General features: G+C 36.2%; 1 pseudogene; it reads left to right on the top strand.

The window, feature by feature from the left end:
• The first annotated feature begins 616 nt into the window (after positions 1-616).
• LOC137814102 (cytochrome P450 93A3-like) lies at positions 617-3947 on the top strand (annotated as a pseudogene).
• Positions 3948-5342: the final 1395 nt, after the last annotated feature.

Here is a 5342-nt window from a genome sequence, read left to right as displayed (position 1 = left end):
GTCTATTTTGAAGGCTCGTTCAACAAACCATGTTTTAGTTTTTTCGAAAGTTGTCTTAACTAAAGTAGAAATCGACAAGCAACTTTGATCCAACTTGATTTAAGATAACTTTGTTTATGTCAAAATAACATTTAGTTTTAAGTTTTTTAATATTATTTATTTATAAAATACAAATTTTTAAACATTCTTATTCACTTCATGTAATTTTAAACAATATTTAAATTATTATTATATGAATTTTTAAAAAAAATATTAATTATTTAAAAATAATTTAACTGAAGTTGTCAACCGAATTGACAAGTTAAATTTAAATAAAATTGTCATAATTTCTTCACAATTGACAACTTTAATTAAAAAAATGAAAAATTAATGAATTTAATTAATGATGCTTACACCATTGTCAACTTTGACTTAGAAATGCTAATGGAAATGTTTTCTTTGATACTAAATACAATAAAAATAATACAATAAAAATATATGCTTGACACCACATTATAATAATATTTTTAATTAAAAAATAAATTAAAAAGGATTAAAATAGACAAGAGTAGCAAACATGAACTAGAAATTTAGCAAACATTAACTAGAAATCTTTTCCTTATATACGTTGCCAACCAACATATTTTCATTCACTTGCCAAACATTTAATCAAATATGGCTGATTATTACCAAGACTATATCCTGCTGTTCATCACATGTTTAGTCTCCACAATCGTGGTTCGAGCCATACTTAGCAGAAAACGAAACAAGAGTAATAGACCACCAAGTCCACAAGCCTTACCCATCATTGGACATCTCCACCTTCTTTCTCCAATACCTCACCAGGCTCTTCACAAGCTCTCTACTCGCTATGGACCCATAATGCATCTTTTCCTTGGCTCTGTGCCTTCTGTCAATGCTTCCACACCCGAAGCTGCTAGAGAATTCCTCAAAACTCACTAAACCAGTTTCTCCAACCGCCCGCAAAGTTCTGCAGCTGATTTTCTAACATATGGCTCCCAGAACTTCACTTTAGCGCCGTATGGACCTTATTGGAAATTCATGAAGAAAATATGCATGTCGGAAAGGGAAGAGACGTTAAGGTTTCTTAGGCTTGTTCTCAAGAAAGGGAAGGCGGGGCTATTGATGTTGGGAGAGAACTTTTGACGCTCTCGAATAACGTTGTGTCGAGGATGATTATGAGCCAAACATGTTCTGAAGATGACAGTGAAGCTGAAGAGGTGAGGAAGTTGGTGCAAGACACAGTTCTTCTCATTGGGAAGTTTAATGTGTCAGATTTCGTTTGCTTCTTTAAGAACTGGGATGTCCAGGGGTTCGGGAAAAGACTCAAGGAAATTCGAGACAGGTTTGACACCATGATGGAGAGGGCGATCAAGGAGCATCAAGAGGAAAGGAAGAAGAGAAAGGAAGTGGGAAATGGAGGAGATGGTCAAATCAAGGATCTACTTGATGTATTATTGGACATACATGAAAATGAGAACTCTGACATAAAATTGACAAAAGAGAACATAAAGGCCTTCATCTTGGTAAGTCACTTTCTGTCACAAGATTTTAATGACTTCTACTCTACCGTATTGCTATGATGCAAATAAGGGACTCACGACCCGTTGTATGCTTTGATTGACGTTAGATGATCCAGAATTATGTTAAAATATCAGTTAATTGATGTAAGATAAATGTTTACATGTGTGTTTTTACATTAAATAATTGATTTTAGGTTCAGAACTGATTTTAACTGACAATTTTAAGTAGTTTTTGTGTTGGATCCAGAATTTGTCGAACATGAAAAACTGATGGTATAGTTCTAAATTTTGAAGGACGTGTTCATGGCAGGAACAGACACTGCAGCCTCGACAATCGTATGGGCTTTGGCTGAGTTGATTAACCACCCAGATGTGATGGAGAGAGCAAGGGAGGAGATTGATGCTGTGATTGGAAGTGGTAGATTAGTAGAAGAGTCAGACCTTGTCAACCTTTCTTACCTACAAGCTATAGTCAAAGAAACCCTGAGGATTCACCCCACAGGTCCATTAATTGTCAGAGAATCGTCTGAAAGCTGCACTATCTGGGGCTATGAGATTCCACCCAAGACTCAGTTGTTTGTTAATGTGTGGGCTATTGGTAGGGATCCCAAACACTGGGAGAACCCACTTGAGTTTAGACCAGAGAGGTTTCTTAGTGAAGAGGAAAATGGTAAGAGCCAGTTAGATGTGAGGGGACAATATTTTCATCTGATTCCATTTGGGAGTGGAAGAAGAGGTTGTCCTGGAACCTCACTGGCTTTGCAGGTTGTACAGACCAATCTTGCTGCTATGATTCAGTGCTTTGAATGGAAAGTTAAAGGAGGCAATGAGACTGTTGACATGGAAGAGAAACCTGGGATAACTCTTTCAAGGGCTCATCCATTGGTTTGTGTTCCTGTTCCTAGGCTTAATCCTTTTCCTCCCCTGTGACAGTGATCAGACAAAATCAAGATTGGGTCAGAAAGGAAAAACTTCAAATTGAAAATTCACATTTTGGCTCATTCTTGTTTATCTGTAGTATTCACCATCATAAATTTCACAGGTGCTGCGGGAGATGGAGTTAAACCAGGTAGTCCGAAATGTTGTAGTGGCTGGTGCATGTTGATTGATGAACCACTTATCACTAAAAGGTGCTGCTGAACTGGTTCACTGGCTCTGGCAGGAGTTGTTGGCTGACTTGGTGGTTGCTGGTGCTATTGGTTTGTTGATCTGCTGGCGCGGACACTAATGGTGTGTTGGTTGTGATGGAGCTGATTCGCTGGTTACCCTTTGTCAGATTGAGAGGCTGGATAAAATTCTGGTTTTTGTCTTGGTGATGATGCTTGATCTGGTTGGTTAATATCAAGTTCTAGGACTCTAGCAATTAGTTTTATGGTGTAGAAAGTTTGTGTCTCTGCTGGAAGCCGTGGTGACCCAAGGAAGATAAGGTGTTGATGTGCTGGAGGAACTAAAGGTTTGGTGCTTGTAAGTTGTATTAAATAGAGGTTATAAAAATAGTTTATGAAGACTAAGTTTTAAGATTATGTGGACAATCAGAAGTTAAAGGGCCTCAATGATGCTGCTGAATGGTGCCTAGGATTCGAATTTAGGTGCATTTTTGGTGCTGCCAAGGGAGTCCTTTTGCAGATTTCTAAAGCTGGGTTGTACTGGGTTGGGTGAGTATTGACAAGCCTACTCTACTTGGGAGGTGCACTTATCAAGGTCGGATTTTGGAACTGGCGTTGCACTAAGAGCCCAATTCTCATATTCATTCTAGAGTGTGGAGGTTGCAGTTGAGATTCCTGAATCCAGTTTTAGTATCTTTGTGGTGCTTCAGCCATGGTATGTGCTTGAGGCTGCAACTGCAATCGTAAGGTTGTAGGTTGGTTTTGATGTGAACAGTTGCTTACATAAGGATTTGGTGTGCTTGTTGTTGGAAACGGAAAAGATGTAGGTGCAGGTGCTGGATGGAGTCGGTGTGGAGGTGTTGGAGTCATATGTATGTCTTGTATAATAGTGGAATAAGAGTGAAGTTTGGAGGCATAAATACAAAGCTGTCACGGTTTTTAACGTGAAATGAATGAACAAAAGGATGATGGTAAGGGGATGGCAGGTTGCTGTTATTATAAAGATGAAGAAAAGAATTCAGGGTACGGTTATTGTCTTCTGGTCCTTCCACATCTCTTTGGTGGTATTGTCATGATTGATGCACCTTTTGTGTGCTAATTGCTCTCTTATTAAGGGAGTGGGTTGTTGGGTTTAGATGTCCACTAAGTGATGTTGTTCATTAGTTTGGGTATTTTATGTAAGTTAAGCCAATTTTTGGTTGCTATCTCCATGTCCTATGGAGAACTATTTATATGGTTGATGTATACGGGTTGGGATACCCTGAAGTATCCCACTTAATTTAATTTATTTTATTGCTGATAAAAAAAAAATTTTGCAGACTCTGTCTATGCTTTGCAAAATGAACGCATGCAAGGTTTATTCCAAACTTATGTTATTATTCAATTAGAATTAAGATTTCGTTACACTTATACAAACCTTTGCTATGTACTGAGTAACAAAATAAACACTTAAAAGAGCTAGATCTAACTTTTCTCATTATTTCTAAAGAAATTTATTATTTCCTGTATAAGAAATATCAGATTGACTTCTTCGGTTTTTTGACCATAATGGGTTTTTTTTTTTTTTACCAAAATGGGGTCCGTTTAAAAAAATTTACAAATTTAGGCAAGTCGTGCCAATTCGGCACGACTTCATATACAGAAATCGTTCCAATTAGGCACGACTTCTGTCATGTCATACTGAAGTCGTGCCAACTTGGCACGACTTTTGCTCCGTCATATTGAAGTCGTGCCAACTTGGCACGACTTCTGCTTTGTCATACAGAAGTCGTGTCAAGTTGGCACGACTTCTGCCACATCATATATATATATATATTATTTTATTTTTAATTTTATTGTTTATATATTGGATAGTAAGTTATGTAATGTTAAAAATTAATTTGATACATAATTTTCTAAGAGTGTTATTTTTAAGAAACAAAAAATTGGATAATCGAGTATGGATCATGTTTGACGGTAATGTAATACAATAACTTGATTATTTGATTAATTATAAAATAAAGAAAATTGTTATTGAATTTGGAAATAAATAGATAAATGAAAAATTATTATATTTGGAAAATAAATAGAGAATTATTGTTATGAATTTGCAAAATAAATAGCTTGAGAAGTAATGATTTTACAGAACACGTAATGATGAGAAGAAATTAATTGTTAACATTATATAACTTACTACCCAATATATAAACAATAAAAAAAAAATTATGACGTGGCAGAGTCGTGCCAAGTTGGCACGACTTCAGTAATGACAGGGCAGAAGTCGTGCCAAGTTGGCACGACTTCAGTATGACAGGACAGAAGTCGTACCAAGTTGACACGACTTTAGTATGACATGACAGAAATCGTGCCTAATTGAGACGACTTCTGCATATGAAGTCGTCCCAATTAGGCACGACTTGCCTAAATTTGTAATTTTTTTAAAACGGACCCCATTTTTGTAAAAACAAAAAAAATAACCCCATCATGGTCAAAAAACCGACTTCTTCGTTATGCGTATTAATCACAAACAGGATCTTTGGTGTCACGGAATGATTTTAATGTGGTTTTGAGTCAAATTTTTGTTTACAACCTGTGTTAATTTAGAGTGAAGCGGCAATGATTTTGAAAATTTTATCATAATTAATTGGGGCACTGTTTTGGTACAATTCCAGCGTCTAATTTGAGCTAGACATTGAGTTTTTTGTGGTTTAAATTTTACATTTAAATTTGAAAT

This window comes from Phaseolus vulgaris, chromosome 1 (assembly GCF_000499845.2).
Source record: "Phaseolus vulgaris cultivar G19833 chromosome 1, P. vulgaris v2.0, whole genome shotgun sequence".
NCBI classification, from domain to species: domain Eukaryota; kingdom Viridiplantae; phylum Streptophyta; class Magnoliopsida; order Fabales; family Fabaceae; genus Phaseolus; species Phaseolus vulgaris.
The sequence above is the reverse complement of the archived record's forward strand: the minus strand, read 5'-3'. Positions and strand labels throughout refer to the sequence as shown.